Here is a 14,845-nt window from a genome sequence, read left to right as displayed (position 1 = left end):
AGATCATTTATTACAGATAAATGAAATTAGAACAAGAATCTGAAATGGGGGAAGACCATTGCACACATGTGAGATGTCGGGGATCAGCCCTGACAAAATTCATTTCTTGTAGCAGAGTGGAGGTGTGGGAATGAAAACATAACTCACCCAACTATATCAGGAGGGAGTTTTCAGGGATCCTTCATGAAATCTTGAATTCACATCATGAAAATCACGCACGTTCATTCTCCAAACAGCTTTTATATCAAACATAAACTGAGGGGGATGTTCATTAGCATTCTGTTTTCTAGGTAGTGGGGAGAATGACTTAGGTCATGTCCATACTTATGCCTGTTCTGTCATGTAGACTGAAAAACACCTCTTCCCCAGGTGACCTCCTAAATTACAACAAAAGAAGAAGAACAACATTAGCATATCCCAATCACTTGCTTTGCATACCATCAGGTTGTCTCACTATTAAAAGGCTAGGTGACAACCTTCTGTGTGGTAGGTGCAAACTGTGCTTTGCCAGGTCACTCAGAATTCTGACTGCCTTACAATGTAGAAATATGGCCTGTATAATCCAGCTTCTACAGTGAGACAGCTACCCTGGAATACAACTCAGATATCTGAAGTGCTGTTACGGATATTCAGCAATGGTCAGGGAAATGCATATTCTTGTCAAGTAGTCTTGCAGATGCTGCTTATGTATCCAATTTCCTGCTAGTCCAATTACAAAGCCTCGTTTAGCAATATTATTCTTACGATTGTTTACATTTGAAGAATGAACTATGTGCACTGAACATTTATTAATAAACATGTATCTCCTTTGTCATGGAACTTACCTTTCAGTAGAACAGACAGAATAAACTGGACAATACATGCCGCAGCATGTGTCAGGAGAAAAGCACACATGTCAGAAGTGGTATTAGTGAAGAACATGCATTTGGTGTAATGAAATTGAATATAGAATCTTGAAATAGTTTCCTGAATTCTGACACGTAGAGAAAAAGCTGAATATAGACACTCTTATTCTACTATGCAATAAATAAAAACTTCAAAGAATGTTACCTAATAATCACTATCTGTTATTATTCATTAGTATTTACTACTATTTGCAATCCTGGAGGTTGAATTTAAGGCTTCATGCGTGCTAGGCAAGAACTCTTGCACTGAGCTATAACTTCAGCCATAGCAGTAACTATTGACAAATGCTAAGATGCCTGTGAAAACCACTGTGTTTGCTGCTGTTTCAGGAGCATGATGTCTTTTCAGTGATGAGGTGTGCAGTGCTCATGTAGAAGTACAAGAGTGTCCTGGTAGAAACGGGAGATCACGTTTGAATGGATTTCAAGGCAAATACCATGAAACTCACTTCCTTGGCTTTCTCTGTGCTTGCTGTGTCACAGCACAACATGGATTCCTACAATGTTAACTATCCTCCTAGTGATGGTGTCCTCTGGACATGTACGGTGACATCCTGATGCTCAACCACTGGATCAATGCTTTCTAAATTCTCTCTTTCAGGTTCCTCTCTCAGTTTATGTTCATGATCTCCTCACAACCTCTTCCTTCTCTTATGGCTTTGGCACCGATGCAGGCTTCAATCACCCATCTTCTCTGAAAAAGGAACAAGGGTAACCTCTTTACCCTTAGAACACAGCTAAGAAACATCTTCCATTCTGGTTAACAGCTGGATTTTAAGCAAACTCCATCAGGTTGGTAACCTAGCTTTCAATGTCATCCCTATTTCTTTTAAGGTAATCACAAATTATCCATCTTGATATTCATGGGAAGAGGCTGACACATCCCTTCACAACCATTGTATACTTTTCTGTTCATCCAGGAAAAACACTGCAGTGTTCATCCAATCTTGTGCCTTCGCCTTAGAACTCAGTTCCTTACAGTTGGCCAGGCCATACGGCTGATCTGGGTAATTAGCTCCTAGCAGAAAAGACACGTGATATTGCGACACCTCAGCATAGATGAACAGGTTAGTTCCTCGTGGTTTTTTATCCTTCTCCTGAAGTAATGACAGAATTTCGCAATTCATATTATGTAGTATGGAGTCGACTTGAGTTTGCAGTGCTCTGTGATGGAGATGCAGTATGAGCAAGGCTTAAAGCTTGGTGGTCTTTGTGTGTTTGAAGTGAGTTCATTGCTTTAGATAACGAGTCTCTAACAGAGTAAATAAAGTTGGTGAATGTCTCAATGCCAGCACGAAACTGAGATTTTTCTCTTCCTTCCTCCATTCTCTTTTTTTGTTTGGTTAATTCCTTGCAGCAGGGTCTCATTGTAGTCCAAGCTGGCCTTGAACTCTTGACCCTCCTGTCTGCACCTTTCAAGTCCTGGGATCAGAGCAAGATGCCACATGCTTGGCTATGTGCTTTTCTATATTTTCATCTTTACTTTTGTATTTATCTTTCTTGGGAACTGAACAATCAGTTCATTTACTTTGTATCATATCACTCTTTTTACTGACATTTTTACCCATTCTTCCCTGTAGCTTTGGAGCCTGTCCTGGAACTAGCTCTTGTAGACCAGGCTGGCTTCAAACTCACAGAGATACCACTGCTTCCACCTCCTGAGTGCTGGGTTTACAGGCTTGAGCCACCACTGCCTGGCTAGAATCTGTTTTTCCCTTTATAAACTCTGTCTCATTCTCATCTTCTTTTATGGCCATTGTGCCTTTCCCTTGTCTATTGCAAAACTGGGCCTTCGGAAGACCTGAAGTCTACCTATGTAACCAACCCACACAGTCCCTTTGGCCTAAGAGTTTTCTGAAAAATGCTTGTTTAACTAGTATTTTTAACTGAGTTGCAGGCTCAGAGTGTGCAATGTAATTTAATTTTTTTTTATCAGAATGGGTAAAGGAAACCCCCTTTTAGGTGTTTGGGAGACTATTATCTATATGATGAGTCTTTACACAGATTCTCTTCAGTTCCTTTTTCTTCTCTCTTTCTGTTTCTAGCATGAAAGGGCAAAGCATTTCTTCACTGACCTCTTCACAGAGCCTAGCTCACTGCTTGGAACAAAATTAACTGCTAGATAACATGACAGTGAATTAGGAAAGATTCAGTACATAAAATATTACCACATTAAAAATTAAGTTAGCTAAGATTTAATTGCTGTGAGACCTCTAGAACTGGAAAAAAGCCCTTGGAATCTAAAATGGGAGAATTTGGAAGTTAGTCTAATATCTTCAGAATAAGAGAAATGAAAACTAAATTTGGAAGAAATTATAACAGGGTCAAATATGTATTTTATCAGCTGAAGGTTAGTTGGGTATCATCCCACTTTAGAAATAAAGAGCTACATTCCAGGGAGGGCAAGCACCCTGCACAAGGTCAAACAGCTGAGTCAAAGTTCAATTTTAAGATCTCCTAGCTTCTGACCTCAGCTTTGTATTCTGCGTTATTGCCTTTCCTTTATTTAAGTTCAGGACAAACAACATCTTTGGTGCCATCATTATGCATAATGAGTTATTCTGGTGCCAGCAACCAGGTGAGTAGCCAAGGAAGGCTCACATGAACACACACATACATACGTACATACATCTTTCAGTCTGGGCTAAGATTGAATTAATCTTGTATTCACTGCTAGTGAAGGCTGAATCCTTCCCTATCAGTGTTTGTGTTTAAGAATAAGTCAGTATACACACTCTGTAATTGAATGTCAAGAAATATGAAAATATATTGTTTTATTGCTACTGTTCATTGATTTATTGAAGTGATTTATTGGTGATGGACATGCAATGCAACAAATCACCTTGCTGACACCATCAGCTGCCTTAACTAGGTTGTCAGTTCACGACATTAAAGGTAATGGATGGTGATTATTTTACAGTAATGGGTTTAATCAGCGCTTTGAATGACTTAGCAGTCATGTCAGAGCAGAACTTGCTCATCGTTCATCAAAGCAGCATTTTGTTTACAAACATCATCTATAATTCATTTGATTGTTGACAATCATCAGCAAGGACCTCTCAGGCGAGTTTTATCAGGGATGGAAATGTGCACAGCTGCAGCATACTAAGGCACCCCTTGGGCTGCCTGAGTAGACACAGGTGGGGAAGGATGCCCTTGCCCTGCATCCCTACAGACGTTTCTCCAATGCCTGGGCTTCTGGTCTTCCTGCTTCCTAGGACTAGAGTCATTTCCACTTTCATCTCCTTAGCTCCCCAACCCCCGCCACACATAGATACACATTCTCCATGGTGTCTTCAGTAATCCAAGGAGACTGAAGCTCCAAAGTTTGCTATCAACAAGAAAAGCAGGAGACACATGACGCCATCAGTTGAATTTGTGCATCTGGGCTAAATGCCTGGTCTTATCTTTTCATGAAGCTGCACTGGGAGCCTGAACTGCTCTGTTAGCCAAGTTTGGGTATGTTCAGATGGGGATGCAGACCTCCAGGTTTCATAGCAGATTCTAGAACTTCCTATTGGAAAGATTACATAATGCCAAGGTCTTCTGTGGCCGTTTGCATGTGTGAAATGTCTCCCCGTAAAGAAAAGAATTCATTTCGGAAGTGTTTTATATGTAGTCCTAATGAGTTTAGAAGTTGTGTGAAACCTAAGCTGCAAAGAGGCAGGGATCTTGCATTTTGGAGGCAGCATACTCCGCATCCTAGTTTGCTTCTCTGTTGCTGAGATAAAACACTGACCAAACTAACTTGGGGAGGAAAGCATTTATTTTCTTACAGGCCATACTTCCTTATACTTCATTGCCAAGGGAAGTCAGTCCGGGCCTCCAGGCAGGATCCTCGAAGATAGGTGCTGAAGCAGTGATCATGGAGGGACACTGCTTATTGGCATGCTTCCCCTGGCTTGCTCAGTTCTCTTACTTATAAAACCCATGCTGACCTGCACATGGGTGCTACCACCCACAGTGAGCTAGGCCTTCCCACACCAACCAGCAATCAAGAAAATGTCCCATCAGACATACCCACAGAGCAGTCTCGGGGAGCTATTGAGCTTCCCTCTTCTCAGGTAACTCTTGTTTGTGTCAGGTTGACAGAAGCTAATCAGCATTCATGGTGGGAAAATGATACTAGCTGTTCCCTCTTAGGCATGCCATGAAACACTCCATAGTTTCATCAAGAGATTGGAATAATAATATGTATGTTTCACGGAGAGTATAAACACTAAATGAATTAGCTTGGCAAAGTGATCAGCAGCATGCCCTGGACAAAGTGTATATTCAGAAACCATTGAATAATGATAATAATTATTTTATATGTTACTATATATGATATTATTATATTTTATTATTTATATATTATATTATTACATGTTATATACATTGTATATAATTATATATTACATATTATTATTATTACTCATAAATTTAGTTTCAGAACTCCCTTCTTACAGATAAAGGAAACCAGGGTGTATAAATAAAGTGGAAGCAAGGCTTTAATAGAAACAGAGTTCCTGTGCTAAAACAAGGTGGCAGGCTACAACATGCATGCATTGATTGCTTGATATTCTATGCAACTCAAACCTCTGGCATTTTTAAGTTCTCAGAGCCTCAGTGGGCTCCAGTGTTCAGTAGGAGGCAGTGGTGCCACCTGAAAATGACGACACCAATATCAGTACCCCACATATGCACTATATCTAGAAAGAGGAGTGGGAACTGAGAGATGATACAGGACAACTGGAAGAAACACGGCACAGTAGTGTCAAGAACATGAGTCTAGGAATTGAGGGTTGGCCAAAACAGAGAAGACAGACCAGGAAGCCTTTAATGGCTAAGGGGGTTGTTTCCATTCTGAGTATATGTAGTCTACCCCTCAAAGATTTCAAGATTATATTTATACGGGGCATGCACTATAGGCTGGAATTTCCCTGGGAGATGCTACACACACATCTATTCAACCGAGACAGAGAGCCCATGACAAACCAAAGTACAGATACCATCAAAACCCAAGCTGGTGAACCAATGAGTTTTAGTGGGATTTCTTACAAGAGGAGAAAGAATTCAAAGACAACTGCATCATCAGATGCAGATGGCATGACAAGTGGCAAAATCTGGGTACTTGGAGCACCCTACACATCCTCCAGGTAGCCCAACAGGTCGAAGGGTGTCCTTTACAAGTGAATCATTTCCGAAACCTATTACTGGCAGCTGGTCTGGCCTTAAGAGTCTTCTTTGCAGCTTGTGTTGTCTGAGCGTTGTCTTTGTAGCTTTTCTTGTTTACTGGGAGAGGGGACTAGTGAATCTAATAAGTTTCAGGGACTTCCCAAAGCTATGCTGAATTGTTTGCTGTCCCCCTTAGGAATCTTTCATCCAGGGTAGACTGTTTCAGTATCAGAGGAGACCGTTATACATCAAAACCCTAAACCGGCAAGAGAGGCAGTGAGAAGCAGAGAAACTTTGGTTCTTATAGTAACACAGCCTTGGCAGAGCCATTTTCATCTCTCAGAATTTTCCCCACCTTCCCAGAGTTCCTGCCCTGACGGCCTTTGTGGTAGATGCCAATGGACACTGATATCAGCTGACATCAAAGTCAGCTGATAGTGGTTTCCAGAATAAATAATGTAACCTTCAAAGAATCTTTATACCAGAACCCTGGTGCAAACCAGGTATATGTTAAGATAGATGTAAAAAAATAAATTAGCATGCAATGAATGAATATAATTTAAATTCCCCAAGATAAATTGATAATCATAGATTTAAAACATTTCTCAATTATAACTTCTGCAATTCTACTAAAACTTGCCACATGAATTAAATTCATATAACACCGAGTTTTCTTTTATATGTTAGCTTTTTTGTATGTTCCTCCCAATCATGCATACTCCCAGGGGAACAGGACCTCTACATTAGATACTTTAGGAGAGGTGTTAGTTAAGGGATGACTCTCAGGTGCATGAAGAAATTCACATAAATATTATAATAGTTATTGATTACTAACATTGTGAACAACACTCTTTTTCCTAAATTGTATTGCATTTTTAAATTTAATATATTTTATCTCCCTTTTTCCCTTTCTTTTCCCTAACCCCTGATCTTTAAAATGATTCGGGTGTTTGTATATTTTTCTGTTTTGATTATACTTGGTTTCATTATCTGGAACAAGATTTTACTCTGTGTCCAGGCTAGCCTCAATCTCATCATCTTCCTGTCACAGCCTCCTTAGTGTTTGGAGAAGAGTCATGCCACCTTCCTCCCAATATAAAATGATTTTCACATATTAATCAATTTAATCATTATAACAAGCTTGAGCTAGATTTTTGTATTCTTTACCACTTTACAGATTTTAAACACTTAACACAATTCTCTCTTGTCCCTCTGTGACTTAATCACGATCATACAACTGAAGGAAAGATTCTCACTCTTCCTCCCCTTGGAAATAGCTTTCAGTACCTGGGTTCCACACACAACATTCCATATGTGAACGAACCATTTCTCAGTGGTGTTGAAGGGAGAGAGAACGCCAATAAACAGGCTGGCCTGGAAATCACAAAAGGATGGTTCCAAACATTAGAGTCTGCTCTATTGAAGACAAGCTGGCTGACCATACCCTTGAACCTGGCCGACTTCTGGGTATGCATAATTTGAGATGTTTGAGAGTAACCATCATGCCTTGGAAGATTCGGAAAGTAGGCACAGAGGCGCAATCTTGAGGAGTGGCAGAGCTTTGAAGAGAGAGAGCAAAAGAAAGCCCTTAAAGAGAGCAAGGAAGGCCCTTAATCATTTTTGATGTAGTTGGAAGAAAGTGTTGACACAGCATAGTCAACAACACACACTTTATTAGTTAAACATTTTTTCTACCTAGTTTATCATCTGTAAAAAGCTAGGAAATCCTCAGATGTAAGCACCCAGGGTGAAGAAAAGAGGGGACTTTAAAAGGGAGGTTTGCTGTGTCGGAAACAGCCCTATTTCCTCACCTCTCCATAATGCAACAAGAACTGCTTGCCTCACTCTGGTTCCAGGAAATATTAACACATAAGTCTTTCCTCTGCCCAAACCATCCTTCTTAAGCCCCAGAGACTGGGCAGGGCCCTCAGGAAGGAAACAAGAAAGGGGAGGGAGTCTGTACTATACATTGGTTCAATTTGTCATGTGTTCGATGTCTACCACTGCAGAAATTAGCTTCACTTGCTAGGCTGTGTGCCCTTCACAGTGTCCAAGAGCACTTCCACACAACAAAGCCCCATTTTGAAGCAGTGTCTTTCCTTATCAAAATCTACCATCATCACTTGGGAGAAAAGAACTGCACACCAACAACCAGGAAATAAATATACATGGGTTTCTTAAAGCCAATGATAGAATCTGGGATTGTTCTTTGCCTATAAACACACACATGCTTGAGTAACAGTGCTTCAAAAGCACTTAAGTAATTATTTTTTTTTTAAGTTTGATGTTCAAGACTCAGAGCTGTCTGTGACATTTCAGCCAAATAAAAGCGTTCTGTGAGGGCCTCCACGTAGGTAAGATAGGCTTCTGGAAGATGGCACAAACAGCACAGGACTGGGTGAGCAAGCAAACTGCAAGAAAAAGCCTGAACTTGCTAAATAATGTTTGCACTAAGGTGGACCTTGAGAAAATAATAGCACAAAAGGCCGAGGACAGCTTTGGAAACTCAATCTCCTTTAGCAAGGCTGGACAGTGAGGAAACCCCACCCCCGAGTATAACTTGATTTTGCTACAAGGCTGTATATTTAATTACTGTCTGAAAGCATGTTAATATAATTGTAATTTTTCATGAATAGCATATGATTTATACCTAATTTTCCCTCCTGTAAAAATAAATGGATGGGTAAAGTTTGACAAAATGATGGAAAAAAATAGCAATTTGCTGCACTGTGGATTTCCTTCCATAAAGATGAGGGGTAGCAAAGTCTGCAGAAGAGCTTACTCTGAAATGTGCCATGTGGTAGATACAAAGGCTGAACCGATACTGCAGTTTAAAACCATATTTTTTACATTTGCTTCTCTCTCTCTCTCTCTCTCTCTCTCTCTCTCTCTCTCTCTCTCTCTCTCTGTGTGTGTGTGTGTGTGTGCAGACATAGATTTATTGTATGGAATTCAGAGGATAACTAGTGGAAATTGCTCTTCTCCTCACACTATATGGGTCCTGAGGTCAAACTCTGATGTTTTTACACACTAAAGTAGTGTTTCTCAACCTGTGGGTCACGACCTTTCAAAGAGGTTGCATAAGACCACTGAAAACATAGAGATTTACATTGCAATTCATAACAGTAGCAAAACTACAGTTATGAAATAGTAACGAAAATAATTTTATGGTTGGAGGTCACCACAACACAAAGAACTGTATTAAAAGGTCGCAGCCTTAGGAAGGTTGAACAGCACTGCACTAAGCCATTTTGCAACCTTAATTCTGCAGTTGTACGTGATGTATATCTAGAGCTTATTTGAACTAACTTGGTATCTTTAATAGAAACAACATAGGACACATTTTCCTTGTAAATCTTTAAGTTCAAATCAAAGAACAGAGATATTTGGAATGTTACTTGTTCCCTTTCTGGGATGAATTCAGTTTTTAGTTTACTGCTGTCAAGCTGTGTGCATTAAAATATGTGAACCCAGGGGCATACAACCTGTAGCTGAGCTTGTATGTTATGACTTTTATTGCATCATCTGCCCAGCTATGCATAAGTCCTGGTGAAGTCCTTTGTCACATTGACTGTGGGATTAGCCACGTGACTTGCTTTGGTGAATGGGAAACATGCAATTGGAAGCCTTGATTATACCCTGGTTTAACTTCTTTCAGGATAAAAGACGACATTTATGAAGAAATATAGTCATCCCATTCATATGAGCCAGGCCCTTGTTGACCTGGGAGCCACATGACATAGCATTGAGGTATAAGTGGTTGCCAGGAGAACCCAGCAGGATTCCTTAACCAACCAAAAAATTATGACATAAATTGTTATTTTAAGACACTAAAATAAGTTCAAGTGTAATTGATAGAGGTTTATAAACCTAATTTTTCATTTAATTTACTGAGAACAATTTTTTATGTTCTTTATTAGAATCCAGTAACCAAATTCAATCACTATACTTTGATTATATTGCATTTGAATATATGTGATATTCTTTTGACTAAGATCTTAGTGTGTGGCATACTTACAATTTATTTTTTCCAACTCAAGTGATGACTCTATTGATATATCTACGTGTAATTTGAGGAATATGAACAAATATTTAAGCATGTTTATGTATCGCTATATTGCCAATGGAGAAAAATGGGTATATAACAAACTCTTGCTTACAAATAGTTGATAATTTGAAGTATTTATTGAACAAGAATTGTAAAATAAAGAGATTTTTATGACAGAAAATAGCCCTTAAGCTACAGTTCCAGTGTCCAGTGCAGCCAGAAAATATTGAAAAAGACTGGTGCTAATATTCCTTGTTCCCTGCCTCATACATTGCCGCTTGTCTTGAAGCATGAAGAAATGGGTATTTCCTTTGAACTTAGTGTTGCTACATCCAACCTGATGTCCATGTCAATGCTTCTGATTTCCTAATTACAGGCCAAATGCGAGACACCAACTAGCCAGACTGATGCATCTATATTGCATTGGCAGTTTACCGTGTTTCTCATCCACTTAGATGTGTATGTTCACGAAGAAAGTCTGTCTTGTCTCAGTTACAATATATAACCATATTCTGATCTTTGTGATAAGGAATAATTGCGGACATTCTACTACTTTAAGGTTTTTCCCTTTGTTTCATCATGTAAATAAGAATCATTCAGAGAGGACCATGTATTACCATTCTTCATCAGAGCTAATCCAATATTCCATTTAGGTTTGAATTGAAATGTTTTAAAAAAGGTAAAGGAATCAAGATAACAATTTCTTTTCCCATTAACCTCTAGGGCAACTTCTTTTGTGTTTAGTTTTCTTTGAATAAGGGCAGTACATTATAATCTTCATTTTTAATTAGGGTTTAAAGCATATTTTATCTCCCAGTTAAAGCACATTATTCATGTTTAATAGAGTAAATGAACAACCTTAGGGATATCAGCTTCACACTGAAGCCATGGATCTAAGCTATTAGGATTACACCAACTAAGATCTACCAAAGCTGCAAAAGATACTTAGTAGTTTCAAAATTTCATCTTCACTGCTTTTCACGGCTAGCTGATTTGAATGCTTCTCATGTGACTTTAATTTTCCGTACAATGTCATTCTCTCAGTTTAGGGAGAATTCAAGAAGAAAGAGGTCCCAAATTATTTGAGCACTATCTACAGCCCTACAAAAGGATACTTTTCTCCCCCATTTTACAGGTAACACAAGACATTGGGGAAAGCATTCAGAGGAAAATGCTTATAGAGCCGACATTCAACTCTCTTGGAAGTGAAGCATACTACCTTTAAAACTAAATAGTCAGAATTCCTGAATTTTGTTATAGTCCTTCTGATCCTTGGGAGGTTTTGAGCAAATACCTGAGCCAAAAAGGTTAAAACACCATTCTTACTTTCATTGAGGTAACTTTGCTTTTCCTACTGATTGCATGGGACTGATAGGAAAAGCAACTAGAAAACACTGAGGCAATGGGGATGTTCTATTGGGAACTCACCAAGGCCAGCTGACCGGGGTCTGAAAAAGCATGGGACAAAACCGGTCTCGCTGAACATAATGGACAATGAGGACTACTGAGAACTGAAGAACAATGGCAATGGATTCTTGATCCTATTGCACGTAATGGCTTTGTGGGAGCCCAGGTAGTTTGGATGCTCACCTTACTAGACCTGGATGGAGGTGGGTGGTCCTTGGACCTCCCACAGGGCAGAGAAACCTGCTTGCTCTTTGGGCTGAGGAGGAAGGAAGACTTGATTGGGGGAGGGGCAGGGAATGGGAGGTGGTGGCGGGGAAGAGGCAGAAATCTTTAATAATTAAATAAATTAATTTAAAAAAAAGAAATGATGTAACAATATTATAATCTCAATTTTTTTTAATAAAAGGAAGATATTAAGCTAAAAAAAAGAAAACAAAAGAAAAAAGAAAATACTTCTAAAGCTGAAACATCTTATAGAAACACACTGTCCTAAACCACAGATTCTGAAAGATTCATGGAAGTGTCTTGGTCTTCCCATGAGTGAGGAAGAGTAGGGCTCCTGAGAAGGTCCTTGAAACTTAGCCTATGTTTTTACATTTTGCTTTGTTTATATTTTTGTTTGCTTGTTTTGATTTTTGAGACAGGGTGTCTCTCTAAAGAGGGTGCCTCTCTGTAGCTCTGGTTGTCTTGGAACTCCCTCTCCAGACCAGGATGGCCTCAAACTCGTAGAGATCCACCTGCTTCTGCCTCCAAGTGCTGGGATTAAAGGCATGTGCCACCACTGCTTGGCCTCCTGTTCCTCCCTTTCATTCTGATTCATAGGTTTTCTTTACTTCCTTCCTCAAAGTGGACCTTGGGATCTTCTTCACTAAACTTTTATAATAAAGGACAAGCTTCACTTCCAAAGGACAGTGTTTGAGAACTGATGATTTAGGAATGCATATTCTCAATTAGTCAGGGAAGAACTGAGGTGAATTAGAGGGTTTCTAAACTTGCAGTGGGGCATGTGACTGGAACCAGTGATTTCTATGAATGAGTTCTGTAAGCCAAAGCCCCTCTTCTACTATCCACCAAACTCTCAGGTTCCTTCCCCTCCAAACCTTTTATATCTCTTGCAACAGCTTCATCCCTGTTCATTATCCTTCCTGCCAAGAACTGGATGCAAAATGACACAGAGCATTTTCACGGTTGGTTTTCACTATGTATGACTGACTTTGTTTTAGAGGTTCCTCAGGCTCCCCATCTGATGGTATCTGATGGAGAGATGGCATTTGCTCAGGCGCCTGTCTGACCACTGACAAGGGCATCTGTTTGTTTCCTACAGTGCTTTATGGTGACTGGAGATGCTAGTTCCCTGTCAGAGCCCTTAGAGACTTTTCTCCTCCAGAGGCAGTATTTACTTAGTTGAATAATGTAGTATTTTTATTAGAGTCAATGGTATATTATTGCTGTGTTTGTAGCACAAAAATGACCAATACCGTGTTTTAACTCATTATCTTTCTGTATATATGTTTATCTTTTAAAATGTGAATCAAACCTTGAATACCCACCCTCCCTAAGCTCTCTAAAGAGATACACTGTGTGTGTTTGGTATTATGAACTTCTCCTTTTCTCCTGAGACCTTGAGTGAACTTTATACTGGGTGAAATGAAATGGTGATCTAGCCAAACCTTCACTCTTTCTCTGGAAATTTTAGACAGTGCCATTAGAACTTGAGTACCAATTGCACTCCACTGGCCTGATATGTCTTCTCTCACATCGATTTTGCTCACCTTGGAGGTGGAATTGGAAAGCAAGTTAAATAATTTCATAACTTAGGTTCCTATGGTGATCTGGGATGGAGAGTTTGCGATTTGCTCCCTTAATATCTCAGTCCTAAGAAGTTGATTTGTTTGTCCCTGTCTAACAGAATCTTGGGGTGTGGTGGAAGGAGCATGTGTAGGATGTGAGCTTCTGGGGACAGGAAGCTTGTATCTGCCTGTGGGAGGCCCAAGCACAGATAATTGTGATACTTATGTTCAAAAGCTAATGGAGCATTGGGTAGTTTGAAGTCTGACCACCAAGTCAGAGCCACTTATTTATGGATATTCAAGTATTCCCTAGGGGATCTCAGTTAGTTTCAGTCTTTAAATATGAAGGTACCACATCCATGAATATTGACTTCAGGTCCCCCTCAAATAATACAAAGATATACACTAGCAAATAATTTTTAATTTTAAAAAGATAATATTTGTATGTATATAAGAAGCTTCAAAGAATCATTTATTTTATATTTACCTAAAATTATATACAATATTCACATATATTAATATATAATTGCCTTAGTTATGGTTTCTGTCTTAGTTAGGGTTTACTATTAAGGGACACCATAACCACAGTAACTCTTATAAAGAAAACATTTAGTTGGGATGGTTCGCTTACAGTTTCAAAGGTTCAGTCCATTATCATCATTGTTGGAAGCATGGTGGTGTGCAGGCAGACGTGGTACTGGATCTGAGAGTGTTACATTTTACAGGCAATAGGAAATTGACTATCTGTCACACTGAGAGAAGCTTGAGAAAGAAAGACCCCAAAGCCTGCCCCAACAGTGTCACACTTCCTCCAACAAGGCCACATCTTCTAATAGTGCCACTCCCTTTGGAGGCCATTTTTGTCAAACTACCACAATAATATATTACATATATATGTAATATATGTACTGCACTACTTGGGCTGATACAAGAAACATGGACTTGCAGAAACCTCAGTACAGGCAAGAAATCATCGTTTGAAGGCTTGGTCGGGGTGATCCTAGTGACTCCTTAAACAATTGATTATTAATGTAGCCCTTGATACCCCTCAGGGGTTTAAGGTGGCCTTCTATTACTGAAGATGCCACACAGTTAGGATACATGACTTGGGTGACTTGAGCTGGATCTGACCGGAAAGCCTCTTTCCTATGATCTACCTTTTATGGTTCCAGAAAATACTATACAAGTTGCTAACAGGAAGGGGAGCAATTAAATAATCTTACACAGCTTTAACACCTGTGAAGTGTCACAATTATGACATGGAAAGATATGCATAAAGATGAAATATGTGACACTTATATGTCGGTGGCAATCAGCACCTGTGTAGCTGGACTTAAGGCCTGCTCAAGAGAAGAAAAACATTCCCGGTACTGGAAATCTAGCCAGTACCTGAGGGTGAGGTCATAGACCTTAGAAAAGAATACATTACTGCCACTTTGCTGAGAGCAATTCAATCTTCACGGGGTTATAAATTTTAGTCTTATACCTACAGTTAAGTGTAGCCACCACCCATCATCAAGGAATCTTCTTTTTACATA

The sequence above is a fragment of the Chionomys nivalis genome, chromosome 1 (assembly GCF_950005125.1).
Source record: "Chionomys nivalis chromosome 1, mChiNiv1.1, whole genome shotgun sequence".
In the NCBI taxonomy this organism is placed as follows: domain Eukaryota; kingdom Metazoa; phylum Chordata; class Mammalia; order Rodentia; family Cricetidae; genus Chionomys; species Chionomys nivalis.
The sequence above is the reverse complement of the archived record's forward strand: the minus strand, read 5'-3'. Positions refer to the sequence as shown.